We start from the raw sequence: 25,205 nt of genomic DNA, 5'->3' as shown, positions 1-25,205 counted from the left end.
CATGAGAAGGCAGTGCTTAGAGACAGTCCAAGCTGGAAAAAGATATGGTAACTGTTCAGAAATATAATACAAGTAGGTATGAGAAAAAATAATATGTTCAGGTATCCAACGTGGCCAGGATTTCTAAAAGGAAGTTCTAAGAACATCAGCTTCCAATGCTGCAAAGTTTAAGGCTATCTTCATAGACATCTTAATTTTGAAAGCAAACAGTTTTCCACTGCAATCCAATACTCCCATTACCTTCAGTCTCTCTGAATCTATAATATAATTGCAGAAGAAAAACAGTAAATGTAGGATTCGCCACGTGGTCTCAGGCATGAATGTATATGGAACCTAATTGTCATGGATAAGTAAGTGTTCCAAGGAAACTGTACATGGATGAAATTATTTCAGCACTAATGGGGACACTATGAACATTTCCAGACAAAACAACCTAAATGCACTATGTGGATTTGCTACCTCATTATTTTTTGGATATAATTTACACACCTTTCCCCCTTCTTCTTCCCTTTAAAAAAGTGTTTTAAGGTACACTTGATAAAGATTAAATCACAAAGTTAACATATAAAATTTTAGATGCTTTGACACTCTGATTAGCTCTTGAAGCCAGCACCACAATAAAATAAGAGTTACTCATCACACCTAAAATGTGTGGACTTACTATCATTCATTACCCATTGACCTTCAATCCCTAAAACTGTATATATAAACAATATCAAACATTGTAAACCTATTTTACTTTTCCTATACTCTGTAGATTATTTTGAGAATTATCCATGTAGCAATAATTCAACTCAATTTGTTATTTTGTGGTAATCATTTACATTATAATTTGTTTATCCCTGTCTCTGAATGGTCACACAGGTTGTTTAAATTTTTATCTCATATAAACAAAGCTGTTAGGAACATCTGTGTATAACTCTAATAAAAACATTTACTTTCCTTGCTCTTTCATAGCAGGGAAAAGCTAGATTACCCAATAAATATATGTCTGATTTTTTAAAAATGAAAGATATTAAACTATTTCCAGATAATATGCAATTTTACTTTTTGACATATTTTCCACATTCTCACAAATATTTGGTATGGTCACTCTTCTTAATTTCAACCATGCCAAAATATGTGTAGCAGTCTCCAAGCCTTTACACTGACATGTGATTTATCTAACAGCTGCTAAAGTTGAGCATATTTTTATGTGCTTCTATCTTTTGTGATCAAAATCTATTAACCATTGAACACAGTATATGTTTTCTTAATGTACTGCATTTTGAAAAGTTCTCTAATGAATAAACTCCATGCAAATATTTGTGTAGAGCATGTATTTTATCTTTTATTGTATTAATAATATTTTCAAATATACAAAATTTAATGGTGATGAAATGTAGCTTATCCATTTATTCTTTTTATGGCTTCCAAATGAATCATACTCTTATCATTTCCTAGAAAATAACACGGTTGATTTGTTAGTACAGATTTAAAGTGTATAGAACAGGACCTGACACACACTAAGTATCAAGAGTAATACATATCCAACCAACAAACGAACCATTACAAGTACTAAACTGCATATTATAGAAACTTACTTCACAGAATCCTAGAAAACAAAATGTTCTTAAGTTGAAAGTATAATTCAGTTTTTTAATTAGATCTACCATGAAGACTGGTTGATACAAGAAAGAGCCCACATTTTTAAAAACTCCTGGCATTTAAGAACCTGACACTGCATCTCTGGAGAGAGTAAGTCCTACCCTACCATCTGAATTTGAATTCTACAGAACCGTCTTTATAGCAGTAAATCCTCTATACACTTCTATCCCTTTCATTCCCCCTGACTCAAGTCCTACATGAACCCTTGTAAATAAATCAAGGCTGCTCAATTCTCGAAAACTCTAATTGTGCCAATTATAAATAAGCCTCAGGATGGATTTCAACCAGCACCAGCCCCAGAACCATTATCTGCTACTATAATCCATTATTTTTCTTTCATAATTAATTTCTCTAAGTAGGTCAGCACTATTCCTTTTATTTAAGTGCTGTTCCAGCAATCCTGTTTTCCCAACATCCAAAGCCAACTGTAACCATGTATGTGTTTTCTATGCAGTATACCAAAATAATCTTATAAAATCACTAAATCAGGTAGTAAATACTTTTTTCCTAATGAGCAACAAGAGAATGTATTTTATGAATCCACAGCTGCTCATACTCTGACTCTATGAAGTAACGTATATAAAAAACTTTATGATTTCTAGATACATGGGTGTTTATATAGGTGCTTAAGAAAATAAATGCATGAGAAATTATACATGAATAAAAGAAAGAAAGAAAGAAAGAAAGAAAGAAAGAAAGAAAGAAAGAAAGAAAGAGAAGTAGCCAGTCTGATTTTCATGAATTTGAACATCTAAACTACTAGAAACAGTTGTTACCTCAGCTATAGATTGGCAGTTCTACAAGCAGAGAAGAGACACGTGTGATGTGTATGCTGCATCAAACTTATCATAGAGTAGAACGGTGTTAGGGGCACATGTACCTACAAACATGCATGCCTACATATAAGATCACAACACAAATGTTTTTCTTTGACCTTATTTATTCATTGAGAGACAATCATAAAACTTGTGGTATCTCCCTTTCTGTGCTCAGCAAATTAGACATTGGAAGCCAGGAATACATGTAAACTTGGGACTAGAGAAGTGCTCTATCAGGGAGTGCTGTCACTCAGGGTTTTGGTGGAGTTCTGAGACCTGTAGGTTAGAATAAAGCCAAGAAAAAAAGGAAAATTGCTTATAAGAAGAAAAATTAATCTGGCCCTAATTTGATCCAATGACACTTTTGAGAACATCATCACAAGAAGAATGAAGACACAGCAGGAAACGAACAGTAAACTCAACTCATTGTCATAGAGTGCCATTTACTAATGATAAACTAATAGTAACCTAATAGTAAACCCAATTCACTGCCACAGAGTGCCACTCATGTCACATATATTTTTATTAATTTATTAAGACTTTTCTACAATGGTTTTTGATCCAATTTACTCAACCTAGATGCACACCATACTTCCCCATACCCTTCCAAGTTGGATTTCTTCTTTTTAAATGTGCATTTTAAATTAACCTACCTTATCCAATTCATGCTGCCCACATACGCAGGGATGTCAGGCCATTCACAGGCCCACAAGCCAGAAGCCACACCTTTAATGAAAACAGACTCCCCATGTGCTGGAAGCCATCAATTTCAAGAGCTCCTCAATTAGAAGTCTAGGCTTCTTAGCCTTCCCCCTTGCTTAAATAACTACTTCCCTATGAATTTAATGCCAGTTTTTTTTAACCATTTCAGGTCATCATGGTCAAGAGTAGACTGAATAGAGGGAGGAGGGAGTTTTTAATGAAAAGAAAAGAACATTAGTGTTCACTACACACTGTTGAGGTATGAATCCAGAGAAGACTAGGTTGAACATCACAGCCCAACATTCTAAACCTCCACTGGCTGTGCTGTCACTAGAGCTTGTCATTCAACTATTTACTCTTGATCTAAAAATATCCTGGTCAAAAAGACTGAATGATTACCCCACACTGTAGCCCGTATTTAGTGATCTGAGAATGAAATTTCATTTCATGCAAACAAATGATTTTGCTCTCCCAATCAACGAATAGCTTCATCATGTGGGAACCATCATTACAAAGAAATGTGAATGACAATTTTAAACAAATGGATTATAATAGAAACTTCTAACTAGGGCTATTTTTCATAATGATATTGCCATTAGAAGAAAGTTAAGGTCTTACTTTTCACTTAACTTATGAGAAAGGAGAGAGAGAGAGAGAGAGAGAGAGAGAGAGAGAGAGAGAGAGAGAGAGAGAGAGAATGAGAATGAGAATCTTTTGCTCCATAGCTACCCTTAATGCTTGGGGACTTCTACTTAAATGTGACACTTAGGCATAAACATCGCAAAGCTTACTCCTAAAGATGAGCATGGTGGCTTTGCTGGGTTGAAGAGGGTTTGTGGGAATTAGAAGAGTCTATTTTTGAGCACTGCATCTGTGAGACATATGAAATTCATTTGGCCAAAACAGCATTGTAAAACTAACATTATCAGGGGAACTTTTCCTGAGGAATATCACAGTGACTACAAAGAACTTATAGGAATCTCCTTCCTTCAGAAAAAGGGAGGTGGTGGTGGAGCATGAATGAGAATGGGTGGAAATATTGCTTCCAACTGGATCTTACTTGCACTCCCTTTCCAAAGCACTTGGTGATGGTATAAGGAAGAACTTTGACCTCACCATAGACTGTGCTTTAGTTATAGTGATGCTTTAGTTATAGTGTGACACACCCACTGAGCCAAGTGTGGGCACCTTCTCTGAGGTACCTTATGTGACTTCAGCAAGTAATTCCAGAATGACTCACTCTTCAGTACACATTAACCAAAGACATCTTGCCAGTAAAATAAAATAAGCAGCCCAGATACTTTCTAACTTCCTGAAGTAAAGTATCTCATAGGCAGAATCATTCCCATCTTCCCTAATCCATACTCCCTCCAAACCAATGCAAAAAGAATAAGAAGAGAAAATGAACCTAAGAAAAACAATTAGCTAGCGCACCCTTCAAAGCCTGTAAAATTATCTAGAACAACAGCATGGCCATTGTTTGTGCTGTCCAAACCCTGCATGTTTGCTAGATTACCCGATGTCCTGAGGGAATAATAAACTAAGCAGATTAGATGTAGACTGATGTGTTCACGCCATCACTGCCTCACACAACACACACACTGTTCTGAGTGTCTGAACACATGCGGGCAGGTAAACCCAGAAAATGGGCACTCCATGTTGGCAGGAGGGGAAGAGGCTGCCAACAAACAGGGCCTGTTTATTATTTAACAGTTGGTACTGCTAGAGGCCTGGCACAGCTATAGAGCACTCTCTGTTTCACTGCAAGTCAGCCTGATTATGAGAGCGTGTGAGCCAAATTGTGTTTACCATAGTCTGTGAGAACTTCAGTGCCCCCAACAGACATGGAAATTCTTACAATAGCTCTCATCCAAACAGAAAATCATCCCTGAGATGAAGGTAAAGGGCTCCATGTGCTTAAATCTTTTCTCATCAGCTGGCTGTGGGTCTCTCAATGCATTTGCTTTTCCTTTGCTCAAGATAAATCATTCCTTTCCAATGCCACAGACTCTAACCCTCTGGCTTAGGTTGCTTTAGTTTGGGAACTAAGTGAACCAAATTCCATGTGAGTCACCCACCTACTTGTATTGCCATCCTGCAAGTGTGGCTGGCTTTCCAGTCAAAGTCTCTGCTGCCCAGGACAGCTCCCCCCTGCTTCTCCTTCACCAGGGCTGCCTCTGCAGTCAGTCTCTTGTCTGCCAACACAGGCCACAGGTGGATGCCTTCCTACAAATCCAATCAGCAGGATAATGTGCTACTATCACAAGAGTGGACCTTAATGACAAAGAGCCCTGCTTAGATGGTCACCCCATTAACTCTGATTCGATTATTCTGCCCCAGCAGAACACTTGGCTTCACAGCCACAGATGGCACCTGCCCAACAGAAAACCTGTAGAGAAAGTACTCACGTGTGGTTCATATGTTGTCAAAATATTAAATTTGATGTTAGAAAAATACATGTGTCATAAGAACTCAGAGGCACTGGCTCCCTAGGAAAGCTCTCACTGCATTTTTTTTTTTAAACAAACTATGGCCAGACCACAGATTGCTGTGTTACCCAGGCAACTTGGATAATCTAATCAATTCCTTCAAAATTTAACATAAATCAATATTCCCTTTAAGTATAAGACCCTGGGATTTTTGTCTTGCATATACAACTTAAGCATTCTTTGAAACTTTATATAATCTATTTCTATACAACTGCTTATATATTCAAAATAAAACTGACTACAAAAAAAACTAGTTCAATATTTTGAACACAAACAGTATCTTGGACATATTTTATCCTTAGCCACAAGTAGATATCACCCAAATGCTTCTAAAATTGAAAATAAAGACAAACCACTTATCTTATTCGTGAGTGTATAAACTAATTTTTGTTGTCACTTGTTCTTTTTGTTTGTTTTGCTTTATCTTGTTTTGTTTTTCAAGACAGGATTTCTCTATGTAGCCTTGGCTGTCCTGGATCTCACTTTGTAGTCCACACATAGGCCTCAAACTCAGAAATTCACCTACTACTGCAGGACCAGAGCTGAGATTAAAGGTATGTGCTACTACTGTATGGCTTGTTCTTTGTTTCTTATTTATAGCTACCACACATGTGCTGAGTCATACAAGTATGGTTGGTTTTAAATAATTTCTCAATTCTAAGTGCCACTCAAAGAAAACAATGTTTATCATTGAGTAAAAGTATAATTTTATATTTCACACTATTGTGGTTTTCAAAGACAGTAGTTATCTCTAGGTTGTAGATTATGTTCTTCTAAATTAAGCAAAACTTAATAATCAAGAACCATATGCACAACCATAGCTGGTACTGAGATTCTCCTTGGCTTAATCACTTCCTCCTCTGACCTAGCAAATTCTAGCTGGGAGCCTCCACACCTCCTATGCTCTCAAACAATGGCTCTGCCAGTGTCACAAAGGAAAAATGGTATCCCAGCTAAGAGCATAACAAACCAGTAGGAAGAAGAGCATATGGTTCTATGTGTAATGATGCTGCATCTTAAAGGGAGCTGTGAATGGCAGCTCACTCTTTTCATACACACACACACACACACACACACACACACCACACTCACACACATATACATGCTATTATATGTATATATACAGGAATGTATATATTTGGTGGTAGCTCTTCAAGCAGAATTTCTTACTTATTTTGTACCTCTTTGGTAATTTATATTTACTTAAATTCACTTATCATATTGAAAGTTTTAAGTTTATCTGAAGAAAATGTTATAGTTAGTTTAACTTAATTCATTTCTTGAGTTATTTCTCCATTTACTTTTTACTTTTATGTATTTGTGGGTATATTTTGCCATTTATTGTCATTTGTCAACTAATACTAGATTGTTTAGCTTTTTATTCTCTTAAAAAGAAAATAAACTTTGAATTATTAGTGTATCTTTTAAAATTTTCTTATTTATAGATTCCAAATTTATTTGTACAAAATTCTTCCTGTTTTGCAGATTCTTGTTGTTCACCCATCTTGCTGAGTTGAATGAGAATGCATTCATTTTAATTTTTTCTAGTAGTTAGAGTGGCTAACTTTAATAGGATTCTGAACAGGGTTTTATCTATATCCACATGTTCTCATTTCTCTGTAAATTCTATAATATTTCTTTAAAAATAAACTTAACTGAAAGAGTTTACTCTTGGCCCTAGTGCTAGGACTGAAAAAATAAACTAGTGCTGGAGACTGGACCCACAGACTTGACATGGTAGCCAAATGCTCTATCACTAAGCCACATCTCCATACACTTTAAAACTTAAAAAATGATTTTCTCATCATAATTCTAGTAAGTGTTAGAAGCATCTTCCTCCTTCCCCAACTCTTTGTTTCTACTATTTATTTTGGCTCAATGATAGCTTTCCTTCCTCTTCTATTTCTTATTTCTCTCAGCCAGCTTCATTTCTGTTTATTGTCACCATCTCTGATTCTGCATACCTAACTCTTGACCCTTCATTTTAAGAGAGCACAATGTCTTCTATTTCTATGCCACTATACAAAACATGCATTATGTTCTGTACTGTTTCCTGCTACACATCTGGTCTACCTCTATTTAATGTTACTTAAGCCTTCTTGTAATCTATGTGGAGATCCAAAAAAGGTTCTATTCTATTTCCTTTATACAAAGAATTAACTCTATCAACTCTGTACCAAAGGAGGAGGAGGAGAAGGAGGAAGAGGAGGAAGAAGAGGAAGGGGAAGAGGACAAGGAAGAGGAGGAAGAGGAGGAGGAGGAGGAGGAGGAGGAGGAGGAGGAGGAGGAGGAGGAGGAGGAGGAGGAGGAGGAGGAGGAGGAGGAGAAAGAGAAAGGAGGAGAAAGGAGGAGGAAAAGGAAAGGGGAAAATGAGAATAGGAAGAGAGCTACAAAGTATTATATGGTTTATGCTTTTTAATTTTGCCTGTCTCCCAAATAAAAGGAGTTTGGATATGTCTCATTTTTGATTGTTTCACAGGAAGAGATGAAAAGAATAACATTTCCTGTTTATTTTATTTCCTCTTAATTGGTAAAAACACAATTTTAATTATTGGTCTTTCTCCAACCCTTTTCTCAACTAAGTGTTTGGCCATTTCTTGTCAACTGTAGCATCCACATTCCTGGAACCCTGTATCACTGTTCTCATAAACATATTTACATTTAATCAGGCGATTCTTTAAGACTACTGCTATACTAGGCTTCCAGAAGATGCTATAAAACCAAGCTGTGTTTCTAGAAGGACAAATAGGCAAAGGGATGGAGATTCCCAATCAGTATCTAGAAAATCATCTTATATGAAAAATAAACTTCAGTTGCCTTACTCTTTAGATTGCCTACCCCATTTCTTTTTCTTACAACAGGAGAATAAAGCATTGTACATTAGTAATCTTCCTAATTAACTGTTAAACATGTACTTACTTTTCTATGTGTGTATTTTGCCTGCATATATATCTGCTCGCCACATGTGTGCCTGATGCCTGCAGAAGCCAAAAAAGACTGTCAAATCTCCTAAAATTGGAGCAGCAGATAGTTGTGAGCTGCCATTTCGGTGCTGGGAGTTGGACCCAGGTCCTCCAAAAGAATAGTCAGTCGCTTACCACTGAATTATCTCTTCAGGCCCTATGTTCAAAAATTCTTTAAAACATTAAAATCGAAAGGTTAATATGATTTTATATTTTCTCAAGTAATCCAGTGAGTTGATCTTGCAAGAGTATTCTGTGGCAAGTGGTTCAGGAGAGGATTTCATTGGTAAAGTGTTTGTCATGTATACACAAGGACCTGAGTTCTACCCCAGGACCCATGTGCGTGGCAAGGTAGTGAGCGTTTATATAATCCAAGGGCTGGAAACAAAGGTCAAAAAGATCCCTTCAACTTGCCTGGTTTGGTGAGCTCTAGTTTCCTTGAGAGACCCTGACTCCAAATACAAAGTAATACTTAAGTGAGCAAGACATCCACAACACTCTCTGTGCTCCCTGCCTCCAACACAGAAAACTAAAATAAAAAGCTCTGGGTTATGGAGCTCTTTCTGCCACTAAACAAAGATGGGTCTGTCAAATAATCTAATCTACAAGGACTTATTTCTCTAGTCTGTAAAACAGGTATGTAAAAGACTACATTCTTTTTTTTTGCTTACTTCACATATGAGTGTTTTGTGAGTACACAATGAAGAAACATGGAAAATGATTTGTAAAGCAGAAAACAGCTGATCCACAGAAAATAATATGTAGGATATTTGAATAGGAATGACCACATAGACCCCTGTGTATTTAGTCCATAGGGAGTGGTACTATTAGGAGGTGTGGCCTTGTTGGAATAGGTGTAGCTTTGTTGGAGGAACCATATAGGTGTGGAGGTGGGCTTTGAGATCTCATATCCTCAAGCCAGCCCTAGTATGGCAGTCTCCTTCTGCTGCCTGTGGATCAAGATGCAGAACTGTCAGGAACTTCTCTAGCACCATGCTTCCCACCATGATAATAATGAACTAAACCTCTGAACTGTAAGCCAATCCATATAAAGTCCTTATAAGAGTTGCCATGGTCGTGGTCATGGTGTGTATGCACAGCAATAAAAACCTTAACTAAGACTCTAGGACACTATAAAAATAATAGAGGTCCAGAGAAAATTATCCAACACAACATGAGGCTGCTCTCAGTGAGCCCTTTAAAAGAAACAATTTCTCTCCCTGCTTCTTTTTCCTTTGGTATGTTTGCACAGACCTTCTGTTCCATTTGTTGTAACTTGTACTGCTTAAGTCTTCTATGGAAGATTCCACAGGGTAATAGTGAAATGAGAAAAAGTCTGGGTGTCAGACCAGGTTTGAATACTAACTCTCAGTCTTGGGTCTTGTGCTCCTTGTTAAATATCCCTGAGATGAACAAGTAATGTCAGGAGGAAAATCTATACAGAGTCTGGCATATGATATAGTTTCAATAAATGGATCACAAAATCAAAGATAATGCATAGGGTCATATAGTATGTATAGAACTTGGAATTCAACAAGACTCATTTGTTTCCTTAAATGCAATTTGCTTATGTTATGTTCCTAATATCGTTTTAGAAACACCTCAGGACACTGTAGTACAATCTGTGGAAGCTCTTAATTCAGGATGCTTTTTTAAAAATGGTAGCACAGATATTTGCCTTTATAAATATTTTTATTTGTTTCTATTTTTTAATTGTTTTCCCCCAGTAACCACATAATTTTAACAATTTGATTCTACTGACATCTATCTCTATGGACATTAGGGATTTTGCACCTTGGAAGAACATTAGCGATTGCTTTTATATAGTTCTTATATAGAGCTTTATGATTCATGAACGGTCAGGGGCAGCTTTGCTTGTACACTGAAGGCCTAAAATCAGCCATAGGCCTAAGTCAGCCTGCTAACACAAAGTCTCGGGTCTCTGTGGAAAAACACTGAAACAGATAGCTATAAGATATTGTAAACAAGCAGCTTTGGTGGAAATTTATCAGCCTGGATAGGAACAAGTAGTCATAGGTCTTGTAGACAGTCATAGACCTTGGGTAGCCTTGGTGGATAGTACCAACTTAGATAAGGACAAGTGAATCATAGGCAGAGTCAAAGTGAACTGTCCCCTGAACCTTCACCCAGCTGACACTCTGTTCTGGAAGATATCTGTACTCCCCCCTGAACACCTATGGTCCTGTGCCATCCCCTTCCCCACATCCTGCCTTTTTGTGTATATAACCCTGTGTGAAAAAGTAAAAATTACGGTTTGACAAGCAGTGGTTCTTTGTGTTCGCCCATTTCTCCCCCATTCTCTCTTAGGTGATCTCCCCAGACCCTGTTTAATGCCCTGCAGGACAGGACAATGAACAGTTAACATTTCCAACAAACGTCTTCAAAATGCTAAAAATACTAGAATATATAGATGTGAATATTGTTATTAATGATGAAAAAAAGCTACAGAAAACAAAACGGAATGGAGTCACTGCCAAGCTGTCCAATCCCTGGCCAGCAGAACAAACAGACATACTCAATCTCACCCTCTGATTGTCTGTCAGCATTTAGAGCTTGAGTTTCCCTACTGTCACAAGGGGAAAAGGACAATTATTTGAGGTAGCTCTAATTTGTGTATTATACCAATGGTTCTCTTTATTTTCATAATAAGCAAAAAGCAAGTCACAGAGGACCCTGGGACACGAGAGAGGGACAGGGGTCAGAAAAACCAAGGTGAGGGGTAGAGAGCAGGAAGACTGTGAAAAGATAAAATTGGGATCCTGGGATCCTCCTCCATCATTACATGACAGAATTACTTAAGAACAAAGGCTGCCTTTCTTCTGTGGCCTCCTCCAAAACCCTGTAGGAAGGAAGGTGACTGCTGAGTCTTCATTTGGGGAGCAGCAGGAGAAGAAATTCTCTCCTTAGGTAAATGAGCCCCTTCCTGACAGCTGTGGGAATGCATGCTTGCTTCACCAGGCCTTTTAGAAAATTATGCCTAAAATGACTAATGATTAAAATAAGATAAAATCAAATCTAAACACACACACACACACACACACACACACACACACACACACACACACACACAGGGATACAGTTGTAGACAGAATGACACATGAACCTTGCTGTAAACTTTCTAGTATTTTTAAAGAGGTATGGAGTACTGGAATACAATCTGGGAAATGCCCTGAGATATGAGTTTTTGACTCTTGATTTTAATTTCTACACTTTCCTTGTATAACTGTGTAGTCTTACCCAAATGACTTAACCTCTCTGGATTTCTGATCTTTCATATTTAAAATGAGAGGGTTGATTAATAAGTGATATTCAAGAGCCCTTCTAGACATACAAATTTCCTAATCTATAATAATAGTAATAATAATAATAATAATAATAATAATAATAATAATAATAATAATAATATACATTAGCTGGAGCTTTACCATGCGTGAAGGATGTCTACATGCATTATCTAACTGGTTCTGCATGCCAGTGCAGAGGTAGTATTAGTATGATTATGCCCATTTTTAGAGAAGAAACCGCAAAATGGTAGAGCTGGCATTGAACAGATGTTCCCAAGAGGAAAATACCCTTTCAGTAAAAGAAGCAGCTGATGCTAACAAGGATAACTAACAGCAGATAATTTAGAGTGTAGCTCTTGTTTAGGGGTATGGCGATTTCTAGATGCTGCATTGGGGGATGATAATCTACCATGTGGAATGTTATCTGATGATGTATTTATCAAAAAAAACTAATAAAAAGAAAATTAAAAAAAGATACAATAATTGTTACTGCACTACACCCTAATGAATTATTGTGTTCAAGGTTCCCACAAAAAAAAGTAATATTATACTCGGCTTATGTTTTAATTGATTTATTAATATTTTATCACAGGAATGTAATTTAAGCTCCTCATGATTTAGATCTCATAAACCTTTAGCATTTTGCAAATTCAAATTCCAATTTAAAGCCAGGGCGAGCAATTAACTTTTCTATCATCTTGTCAGGGGAGAAGGTTCGTGTTTAATTTGAGACAAAGTGACAGAAATATATATACACTGTATGTATTACTCCAATTTAATTTATGAGTCAGCACCATCCACCTTCAAAATGTAGATTTAATAGAAAGGGAGGAAGAAAAGGCCTTGCTATCCTGATATCCTGATAGGATTGTGATATGTGTCCTGAATTTCTTACACACACACACACACACACACACACACACACACACACACACACGAGTGCCTGGCTGCTCCCTGAGCAGCTAGGCTGCAGGCTTATTTTCACCTCTTTTGTTTTAAGTCCCTTTTGCCAGTTCTTTCATGCAGCATAGTTTTTGGAGGATCTCAGAAGGACTTCCTACTCTGCCCGATCCTCTGCTGGGTGCAATGCTCACTAAGCAGAGAGCCCGCTTTCTTTGTGGCTCTCCATCCCTACAGAAATTTTTGATTACAAATAAGCCAGACAGCATGGTAAATACCTTCTGGAAATTATTTCTTCATCACTTTTCTCATTTTTCCAAAGCAATCTTTTAAGTGATCTCTACCTAAAACAAATTAACAGCAGCAACAAAGCCCCTCCCACAACCTAATTCTCATTTGCACATTACTTACTGCAGATAAACCAATGGTACTTTCCAGTGATCTTTGAAAAATTATTTAAGGACAGGGTAGGAATCAATGAGCTAAAATGATGAAGGCAGTCAGGTAGGTGGGGGAAGACCTTCCCTTTGGTGGTTATTAAACACTGGAACAGAGCTGTAGAAAGAGGTTAAGGAATTCTTCCTAGCCCTGTTATCCTATAATTCACCAAAGGCGCACAATGCTCGATGCTGATGAGATGAGTTACATGACATCTCCTCCCTGGTTCAATCAAAGGGAAGCAATTTACATCTCAAACCAGTTCTCTCATCAGTGGGACATAAAAACTGCAGAAGAGAGACACGGCAAATGTGCTTATTTATACAGCACCAACTCGGGTACCACTGTTCTTTATTATTTTCCTTTGCTCCCTCCTCCCCTTTTATGGTGGCCATTTTGAATAGGATGCTTTAAACTCAAAAATGAAAAGACTATGAACAATTCTAGAAGAAAATTAAGTGAAGATTTCTTATAATCCTGACATCACTGGGCCTTGTGGTACCAGGCCAACCTTTTGTTCCATTTAAAAGTAAAATCTGATTCCCTTTGCAGGCCACTTGAAAAAATTAGAAGACAGTTAATAGAAAATTCTGGAAAGGAATCTGACAAATGTTTATTTGCTTCCTAGGCATATAATGATGTACTACATAAGTGAATATAGTGCATTTGTCAAAAAAGGCAATGCCGAATTAGTGTGAGATTTTCATTCATAAAACACACTTATTTTACTAATGGTCTCTGTTAATCTTAGTTAAATTATGTTGGCTACTTTTTACTTGCACAAGACAGTGAAAACAACCCAAATGCATTTACTGCACCTGCTTAAATGCAGTCATATCTCTAAAAATCTATCACAGGAAGGGGGACAAGCTCTCTCAGACATGTCTTTTAGACAGAATGTGGGATTAGGCAGAGGGGTTTAAATACAGGAGGTAACACGGTAATCATATTCATCAAGTACACAAAGAAGCAAAGACAAGAAGCTCCAGATAATTCTTTTTAGTGGACTCACTAAAATAACAATAACAGCTTGATGAAGAGAACATGATTGTGGGAAGCTTGTCCATTTTACATTTTCTCTTTACATCGTGCAATGAAAAAGGAGCACCTGCAGCCTCTGCATGAGGGTGTGTGTGTGATGGTAGAAGGAATCATGGGACACCAGTTTCCCTTAGGAGCTCCCAGACTAATCTCCAGGGCTACCCCTGCCACAAAGCCACTGAGCCCTCAGCAATACTTATGCAGTGCAAATGCCCTCCTCAGCCTGCAGATAAAGGCTTTGCTTGACATTTTTTATTCACACACACATACCAGCATCTTATCACTTTAGACTTCCAGGTAAAACAGTCTTCTTTGTCCTGAGTCTTTTGAGACAAATTACACAAAAACATCAAGTACCTTGCATCACTTGGTAGCGTCTGCTTTACTGAGCGACAGCAGCCAGCTGCAGTATGACTGCTGCAGTGTCCTACTCTTAATCCAGAAAAAAAAATGTTGTTAACAGCACATCACGGGTCTTTGAAGTGCTTGAGAAAACCATAAACTTAATTACATTGGAGGGCTGGTGTGAGATTTCACATGAAATTTGAGCCTTAGTTATTAAAAATAAAAATTGCATTTACTAAATGCTTCTTACAGTAAACCAGTCAATTTCAAACTCTGAAGATTGTATGAGATAAACTGGTATTTTTAAAAATAGAAAATCCATGGGTTTCTAAGACACATTTCGACTCTTCTTCCTTCCTGCTGCTCCTTCTTTGTTCACAGTTTCTGTGTTCTCCTACCTTTTTTTCCCCTTCTCTCTAACCCCACCCCCCTTTCCTCTTACACATTTTACCATTAATTTGGAGGATTAGATGGTAAAATTTGGGTATAAAAAACTTTATTTTTGTTTATAAGTTCATGCACTTTTCTAGTGTAAGTTCAGAGAGAAATGGATGGCTTCATAGTTTGTAGCTATTTTTCAGGGTTCAGAGAATTTCTAAACATTCCCATACTCCTGTCTAATATTCTGAACTATAGCTTGTGACAGGCTCTAAGCAAAGCTGATTCTCTATGAATGACTGCAGTCGCTTCTGCAGAGGCACACGGTGACTAGCAAAGGAGTCCATGCACCACATATAGGCTTCCTTACAATGGCAGTGACATCAGCATGACACACATGCTCTTTTTCACTGTTCTGCATGTCTATTTTCAAAACTAAGGCTTCAAATAATCCTTGCAGATGACAGAAGTCAAAGGCCTAACCCATGTCTGTGTTCTACAATTACAATTCATATAGTTTACATGTTATTATTAACATTTACATACCATTCAGAAACTTCAACAAAATTAAGATGTGATTGTTGTACAAAGTAGTTTGCCATAAGCCTCCACTGAAGAGGCAGGAACACAACAGAGGTTTTAAAACTAAGGTTTAAAGTTTTCTATGAACCCACTCACAAATCCTTTGAACTATAATGGTGTCCTGACTGCAAGATATGTTGGTGACACAAAGCTTGTGTAATTTGACTTAATGTGCACTCCACAAGATGGAACCCACACTCGACACTGCCTGGGTAACCAAGAACTTGTGACTATATAGTCAGTCAATGGACCCAGGGGAAACCCAAATAGTTCTGGTCTTTGAAGATAAAAGCAGTTAACATGCCATGGCTCCTGAAGTCTGCTACACTTGAAGATCAGTGCAGTGCTCACCGAGCATCAGCAAAGCCTCCTCCTGCAGCAGCTAAGAATAAATATAGAGAACCACAGCTAGACAGACATTACATGGATAATGAAAGACCTTGGAACAGTCAGCCCTAAAGGAATGTCTCCATCAAATCTGACCACTCAGGGATCAGGGAACTCTTCAAAAGAGGAGGCAGAAAGCTTTTAAGAGCCAGAGGAGATAGAGGACACCAAGGAAACAAGGCCTTGTAAAGCAACAAGACTGACTAACATATGAGCTGACAGAGACTAAGGCAGTATGCACAGGGCCTGCATGGGTCTGCATTAAATGGGGTTCTAGAGCTGAAAAGAGAAACAGACACATGACCCCATCCCTAACCTACAAGTTATATCCAATCAATAACCACTTACAAATAAAAATTTGATTTTTCTCCAAGGGAGTTTCACTAGAGAGACCAACTCCTACTGAGGGCAGGCAGGCTTACGTCCTAAAGTAGACTGCCTACAGAAAGTGAACTCTTAAAAAGGTTCCTGTCTCATGTCAATGTCAGGGATTTTTTTTTTTTTTTTTTGATCTTTAAAAAAATTTTAGTTGTTTTAAATTTAATTTAATTTATATATATTCTCTCTCTCTCTCTCTCTCTCTCTCTCTCTCTCTCTCTCTCTCTCTCTCTCTTATATTATGGCTTCCAGTTTAGAGTTTTTATTGGATTGCTGAGCGTGTGAATAAATGGGTCTCTGCCTCTATATGTTTCCTGTGGCTTTTCTTGGTCGCTTTTCCTTGTGTTTGCTTGGTGCTTTTCTGAGTAATTAGATATCGCTCTATCTTATTATATCACATCACCTCCTAGAAGCCTGTTTTCTAATGAGAGACAGAGAAGGACTGGTGCTGGATGTGAAGGGAGGTGTGAATGAATGAAAAGAGAGAAAGGACATGACAGGTCCTGAGTTTGGGCACCAGAGAAATGGGAAAAATCAAAAGGAAAGGAACTGACCATGCCTAGGTATGGTGGAGGAGAGTATTTATGATAGACATGTGGGATAGCATAACCAGAGGCAGCGACAGCTGGGAGAGCCCAGAGTGGACATGACCAGACTAAGCTGTGCCATGTGGGGAGATGGGGAGGGAAGCAAGAGGAGAGACCAAGGGAACAAGTGTAGTGACAATTTTGGCATTTTGATTTTTTAAAAAAAAACACAGGAATATATATTAGAATATATTTCCAGGGATACTGGACGATTCAGATTGTCCAGAGCAGCTGACTATGACTTACCTCATGCTCTAGCAGGAATGTGATTTTTGCCAGCTGCAGATAGTGTGAAACTGTGTGACTTTGAAACCTGACTACAACCCTAGTCAGCAGGAAGTAGTCTAACAATAACATCACCCCCTTTCTGACTCCAGACTTTATTCAGGGATCTCTCTCTGTCCTCTCTATCCCTTTTTCTTTCATCTAGTGTTAGGGTGTTGAAGAATGGCAGAAAACGGAGAAGGGTGTTAGGAAAAAGAACCTGCAAAGTAGCCAAAGGAAAAAAAATACAATCAGGTGCAATAGCCAGGAGTCCAAATGGTACAAAGAAAGTCTGTAACCAAAATGGCTGCATTATATAGGGAAGAGGAGCCCAGCCCCCTGTCCTGGAAAATTTTAGGGTAGGAGAAAAGATATGTCAGGGAAGGGGACCTTTTAACATGAAGGGACTGTGAGATACAGGGAGAAACTGCTGGTCAAGTAACCACTCTGACATGTTAAATAGGCACTTCAGCCATTTTCCCCAGGTTTGAAACCCAAGAGTGAGAACATGGGAGGAGCAGAGGGAGGGAAAGCATAATTAGGATATATTATGTGAGGGGGGAGAAAGCATTTTCAATAAGAGAAAAAAAACCCAAACAATTATGGTTTAAGTTTTTCAATGTATAAAATCCATCAAGGACATTTGCCATTCTACAGAAATGTTAGTTTTCCTGGAAAATTAGAAATTTCCAAGACAGAATAGTATTAAAAATTACAAAGCATAGCACATAGCTTCATGACTGCAACCATTGCTATCCAGTAGAGAAGGCTGAACAGCAGGTGCAGACTAGCACAGGGCCTCCCTCTGCCTCATGGGTATGGGTCAATGGTAAGGACAGAAGAGAGACACTGACTAAGTAGTTTAGAGACAGGGACTCTCAAAATGAACAATTCCTTTATTGTCCTTGGTTAGAAGCAGGAAATGTCCTTGGTTCTCAGACCAGGAGTGCCACAAGGGAGCTCTGATTTCTTATCTCATAAATGAGCACCCTGCCCGGAGGCTGTTTGAGAGCACTGAGCAGCTTTGGAACTGGATTTCTGGATTTTCAAGGTGAAAATGGACTGTATCTACTTCCCCATTTCAGCCCATCTTATAAATGGTTTTAACATTGCTGCCTCACAAGGGAGGTGGTACAGCAGCCTTGATCAGAGCTTTGTTGAAGCCTATTAAGGCAAAGCTATTTCCTCCTGGTTAAAGAAAGGAATCAACCTCTGGCCTTTTGTGCAGGAGATGTGACATCTTGACTAGCTCTAAAAACTGAACCATCACATACCATTGTCTCTACCTTTAAGAATTAATCCATTTTCAACAGCCAATGGCCTGGCCAATAGAACACCTATAGGAAGGCTAGGCTGCCAATCTTCTGGTAATGAGCCTGCCACTCAGAAAGACTGGCTCACCTGTTAACTATACGGAAATGATAGGAAGAAAAATCATCTCTTTAATGAGATAAATATCCTTTTCCTTCCCAGAAACTCCATGTCTCCTGCAGTAGTGAGAGCTGCTGTCACGTTTTCTAACTGAGAAAAAAAAAAAAAAAACAAAAAAACCTGTTCTGTTTCTGTCCTTCTGTCCTTTCTCTTAGATGGTGAGCGTAGTCTAGGCACTCTAAACTTCTTCCCATTTTTCCTCTGAAGCCATATCCCTATCAGCACTCAACCATTCAACCATGTAGCAGCTTACAAACATGTCTTCCTCTTGTTTACTTCCCCATCTTCCTTCTTCAGGCAGTTTACCTGCCCTGGTGTTTTTCTTTAAAACTCTAATAAAATTGTCCTCAAGTTCTACCTCAACTCTTAAATTCTTTTATTAACCAGTTCTCTGACTATTTGTGTTTATTGTCTTGCTTGTTCCTTGACTATTTGCATCTATTGTATTGCTAGTTCCTCAACCTAGAACTGACCTTAATACTTGCATGTAATTAAAATGGTATAAAAGCAAAAAGGAGGAGGGGGGATGGGATAGGGGGTTTTAGGGAGGGGAAATGGGGAAAGGGGATGACATCTGAAATGTAAATAAATAAAATATCCAATAATAAAAAAGAAAAAATAAAGGAAAAAAATCCTGAGCTGAGACCCAGGTGGTTCTCTTCAAACTTTCTGGCAAAGCTAGCTATCTTGGGACATTCTCTCTTAGTAGAATTCTGAATGGTCTGGTCATGTCAGAATACAGAGTCCTGTGATACTTGACTGAAAATGTTCATACCTTTTATGTTTTTGCTAAAATTACAAATATGAAAGAATCTTACAATGTAAAACTGGAAGTCACATTTTAAGATTATGTTGTTATCCTTCAGCCAATTGTATCTACATACCTTACAAGGTTGCCAATTCCAACCTAAATGACTTTATTTTGTTTCTTTCATGACATTGTTCTGTGCTAAAATTGTATGTTCATTATCTACCATCTTTCTTCATTACTAAAATAGAGGCTAAGGAAGCCAAGTTTTTAAGTATTCGGAGTCATTCTTAAGCAATGGAATGTATGGTTGGTGCTCACTATAAATTTGTTAAGTGAATAATAGTGTTTATTTATTCTCCTTGAACTTTTATAGCTTAAATACCATCCTCTAAGGAGCACAGTGATGATCCTTAACACTCTAGATGGTATAGAAAGCCGTGGGAAGAACTCACATTCCAGGAAGAGTACCTTCAGACCTCTTCTGAAATCACAGCTTCTTGCATGGATGAGATTAACTAAAGAGCCAAAAGCAGCACCACACACCCAAAACCAGCCCTTCACTCTTCCACCAACTAGTTCTTCTCATCCTTAGAATTAAAGTGAGTTGTTACTGTCCCAAGCCAAACACTAGTAACAAGAATCGGCAAATATCAGAACTTTGGAACTTGGGGTACCACCTGTCACTTACAAAATAAGATGTAATCATCTAGCTGTCCAGACTAGTGATTCATAAGGTCTTAAATGCCATTTACTTTCCCAAAACAGTGATACCTTGGCAACTTTTTATTATATAATAATGGTATTATTTTTCATTTAGATATATACCAAACATCTTTTTATTTCAATGTGGCATACAGCTTTCACAATTGTAGAATTTTACAGTTTTAAACACCAACATGCTGAAGTCTTTTTTTTTTTTCTGGTAGAGAAGAAATTGTCTATCATAATTTTAGCAGCAATAATAGTTCTGTACATTTCTCTTAGCAATTTTCAACCTCAGATTTCTAAGCACTGTGCAAACATTAATTTACTAAGTTATGCTGTGCTCTGTGAGAATTAGAATATTATCATATCTTCATTATTTTTAGCTGAGGATCACATGACCTTAGCTTGCCATGGCCACACAGCAAAGATGAAAGCAAGTAGAAAGATGATTCTGTTTTTGAAGTAGGTGCCCACAAAGATTAATCAACTGCAGTGAGAATATATGTAAGGCAGTGCATTTTTCTTACCTAGTCCTTCCACATGAATTTTGTTTAGTTCAGAAGCTGTGAGCTCTGAATGAATGAACATCTTTGAAAATAACAGGGCCACTCTTAAACAATATTGCTTGGCAAATATTGATCTGTTATGTGTTAGACACAATTCTTAGAGTTCTACTTCTAAGAACCAGTGTGTGAGTCTATGTAAACAGAGCTCTGTGTCTTGTTTAATAACATGTCTATCTCCAGAGCCTAGATGTGACCTGAAGCCATAGCAAATGCTGCTTGAATCGGTATTTTTTATAAATAAATAATCAGAGAATACCCATTCATTCATTATAGGCTGACTGAACTCTGGAACAGGTTGTTTGTAAGCTGGGAACATCTGATTAGACTTTCTTCCTTAGAAGTAAAGAAAAGTCTTGATTTGATCATGTATGAGTGAATCTAAAATGAGGATCCTCTTTACAAAAGCATGTATCTGTTTAGCAGAGATTCTTATCACATACTGTGTGCAGAGTATTGGAAGAAGGCCCTTGTTTTAAAGAACAAATGTGTTTTCTGTGAGTCTGGAGGAGTGTGACTATGCAGTAGAGGCAAGGTCTGCCTATGAATCTGTGAGTACAGCGTGCTATTGGTATTTGTCCCCTAGTCTATAGACCACTCAACAACCCAGTATATTTACAGTAGGTGAGGAACTGCAGAAAAATGTAAGATTAACAATTAATTGAACCATATATCTATAAAGTGGGTGATGACAATTACCTAGATCACTGAGTAAGTTTTGAGAAAATTCACAAAATACATTCTGAAAGATGTCTTATATATTTTAGTCATTCTTCTTCTTACTTCTCTTCTTATAAAAATACACTCTTGATGGTCACTTGCACTACTTTAAAGTAGTTTGTAGCTACAACTAAAAGAGAAGATCAAAAATAATACCATTTTGTCTTAATTACTTTTCTATTGCTATGATAAAATACCAGATCTAAGGCCACATATAAAATAATTTGACTTAAGTTTCCAGAGGTTTAGTTTATGATGATGGCGCAAAGGCATGATATAAAGAATAGCTGAGAGCTTACATCTTGAACTATAGGTAGGAGGCAGAGAGTATGACTATGGGAACAGCCTAAGTCATTTGAAACACCAAAACTTGCCCCCCAGTGATACACCTCCTCCAACTAGGCCACACTTCTTAACTTTCTCAAATAGTTCTACCAACTGTGAATCACGTATTCAATTACATGAACTTATATCGGCCATAATCACTCAAATCACCATAAATCAAAATATAACTGATTACATTATAGCTTGCTGAGGTACTTGCTCATGTGACTTTATACTGTGTGTTAGTTTTGTGACTCATTGCTGTAAAAAATATACCAGTATACACTAGCTGATATGAGGCCCCCGACACATATATATCAGAGGACTGCCTGTTCTGGCTTCAGTGAGAGAAGATGCACCTAAGCCTTGAGAGAATTGAGGCTCCAGAGAGTGGGGAGGTCTGGTGAGTGGGGAGGTTTGGTCAGGTGGGGGTGGGGGTTGGGGACATATTTTTGGAGATGGTGGAGGAGTTATGGGATGAGGAACAATCAGTGGGTAGACTAGGAGGGAGATAAAAACTGGACTATAAATAAAATAAAATTTAAAAACTAAATACATTAAAAAAATAAAGTTGAAAAAATCATCATCACATTCAGAATTTTTTCCTCCTCCTTTACTGTTGGTACCTTGACAGTGCTACACAATAGCAGGCAGGCTGTCAGCCTATTGCCACTCCCATGAACCTGTCCTCTAACACTGTGTTCAGCTATCTAATCCTGTTAGGAGTCACTGGAATTCAACCAGAATCTGCTTGAACATCTGTATTTCTCATTTCTTGTTCAAGCAGATTCTTGTTGAACATTATACCTCATGTGCCTTATGTATTTAGTCAAAGGAAAAAAGATTTTCAAGATCAATTTTATCCTCCTTAATTCCTATTTGTTTTTAAAAAAAAACCTTTGTGTTTATGCATATGTGTACAGGTTTGCATAAGTGCTTGTATGTGTGTACATGTATGTGCACATACATGTATGTAAAGTTTAATGTCTTTCTCAATCAGTCCCCTCCTTATTTTTGGTAAAGGGATTTCTCAATAAATATGGAGCTCACCAATTTAGATTGGATGACCAGCAACCACCCCAGTATCTTTTTGTCTCTACATCCTCTGTCCTGGTGTTACAGGCATGCGCAACTATGGCTGCATTTTTCTATGAGTGCTGGCAATCTAAACGAAGGTCTTCAGGACTACAAAGTTAAGTGCCTTACTGTCTGAACAATCTTTCTGGTCCTTGGCTTCCTAGTAATTACTATTTTTTCTCTGAGTAATGCTCATGCCAATTGCCAAAAAGTAAAAAAGAAAGTTTTGTAAATCTCTCAAAATAAAATGATATAATAAGTAGCTGCTATCTCATGGAAGAGATAGCTTAATCTATCTGACATTTACTATACAATTTTTATCTGTTTTCAATAGTTCTCACATAATAATATTCATAATTGTCGCCTATTCTGAAAAGACTCCAACTTCTAGGAGGCAAATGGGCTATAGATAATTCAATTGGTAGAGAAGACAAATGTGTAGCTATTACTATATGTTAAAATTTAGAGGAAATAGATGGCATCTCAGAGTGCAAAAAAGTAACATGACACATACTTGCCTTACAAATTTCCCGAAATTTTCTCCCTCTGTTGCCATATTCCCTTTAGCCTACATATGAACATTATGGTTCTCTAAGAAGCCTGCCCTTAAAGTTATTTTTAATATTATTCAGTGGATATAAAAATGTTTGAGAAAAAAAGTGATATGATTTTCTCTTGGACTTATGTTCCATAATGGACAACTGAAACACAACCTCTCCTTTATCTCTTACAAACATTCATAAGATTCCCTCCCTCACAAAAATCATGTTTATTGCAAACTGGGTGAAAGAACACAGCAAACTGAAGCATGTGGCATCTAATCCATCACACAGAAGGATCAAGCACTGAGTAAATACTTCTAGGCTCCTACACCAATGATGCATTTCCATGCTGCCTTTTTCCATGGTGTTCAGAACTTCAAGCAGATATATTTGTCTAAAATCAAGGCATGTGTAGAAAAGTAGTTCTTCATGGCTTGTACCTTTTCAGCTGTTTTTCATTGACAAATTATAACATTCTACAATTCTGTATCTTCTTATGCACTAAAGAAAAAAATCTTCCATCCTAATCCATTGTACATGCACAGCATTTATTCTCTAACAGATTCCTCATCTATGAGTTTTAATTTCATTTTTAAGATACATAAATATTCTGAACAAATCCCATGTTGTTTTACTCTCTCGAAACTGTTTACAAATCTGTTACAATAGAAACTTATCTGTACCATTAAAATTATTAATATATTTTGAGTATTTCCAATTATTTCCTACATCACCCCTAAATCCAAGTGGCAAATATCATAATTTGAGGGCAAATGTGGAAACTTCTCTGTCAATCTTTTTGGTTCTGGAATTCTATCATTTAAATCTCAGAGATAAAGGCATTATTTCTAGAAACAATTTACATCCCCTGTTACTCTATAAAAGATCCTATTCCTGTTTTAAAGATGAAGAAGCACATGAACAAAGAAGTTACATACCTTCTCTAAAGCCTTTTGGCAAGTGAGAGATTGAGGATTTTAGCACATGGAGGCTAACGTGACAGGCTCACTCCTTACATGATAGTGGTCCCCTCTAGAGGTTAAAAGAGAGGAATGGCTAAACATCTGACTTTAGAAGAAACAATGTAAGTTTAAAGCTCATTTTTACCAACCACTGTGTGGTCTTGGAACCAAATCTTACCATTATGGGCCTTAATTTTCTGTGCATTCACATAGTAAGCTATTCTTTAGTAATTATTTTACACAAATTGTTTTATTTAATTATTAAAATGACTTGTCAGCTATTGCTATTCTTGGGTCTGCATTCAAATATTCAAATGGTCACTGATCAAAAATAATTCTCAAACAATGTTTATCTGATGATCATTTACATTTTTATCATTATTAAACAACTAAGTAAAACAAATATTTATATAGTATTTATGTTGCATTAGACATTCAAAAGAATCTAAACATGATTTTAAATATTCAAGATGTGAATAGGTTATACACAAACACTATGTCATTTTACATAAGAACCTTTTGTTCAGCTTGTGCTATTTGCAAAAGTCGAACCAATAACCTGCAGATACTAGCTTTGAGTTTGACCACAGCCTTATGCAGTGTTATCTGGGTAAAGTGAGGCTAACTATGTGCCTGTTGTTAAACAGACCACCATCAGTAGCAAAGATAGATTTTCTATTTGATAGAAACCATATACACAATCACTAGACTTAGTGAGACTTAAGCAATAGAATCTTCTTTATAGTATTGTGACCTGTATTTTTGTCAGGATTAAATGGTAGATACTATCCAGTCAATTAAAGGCACAAAGAGAATAAAAAGATGACTTTCCTGCAAGCGTGAGGGAATTTCTCCTCCCTTCTGACTCTAACTATAACATTAGTTCTTCCTGAATCTTGAGTCTGC

At 37.3% G+C, this 25,205-nt stretch overlaps 1 protein-coding gene across 25 annotated transcripts in view; it reads right to left on the bottom strand.

Moving 5' to 3' along the window:
* The window catches only part of Zbtb20 (zinc finger and BTB domain containing 20), a 716,739-nt gene that overhangs the window by 474,917 nt on the left and 216,617 nt on the right, over positions 1 to 25,205 (bottom strand). The window contains exon 4 of one of the 25 annotated variants that reach the window (XM_076942932.1): positions 5,246 to 5,393. The exons of the other annotated variants lie outside the window; for them this stretch is intronic. The gene's annotated coding sequence lies outside the window, so the exon portion shown is untranslated. The remainder of the gene's footprint in view (positions 1 to 5,245; positions 5,394 to 25,205) is intronic. 25 annotated transcript variants of the gene reach the window in all.

This window comes from Arvicanthis niloticus, chromosome 12 (genome assembly GCF_011762505.2).
Source record: "Arvicanthis niloticus isolate mArvNil1 chromosome 12, mArvNil1.pat.X, whole genome shotgun sequence".
NCBI classification, from domain to species: Eukaryota; Metazoa; Chordata; class Mammalia; order Rodentia; family Muridae; genus Arvicanthis; species Arvicanthis niloticus.
Note: the sequence above shows the minus strand (reverse complement) of the source record. Positions and strands in the feature narration are given on the sequence as shown.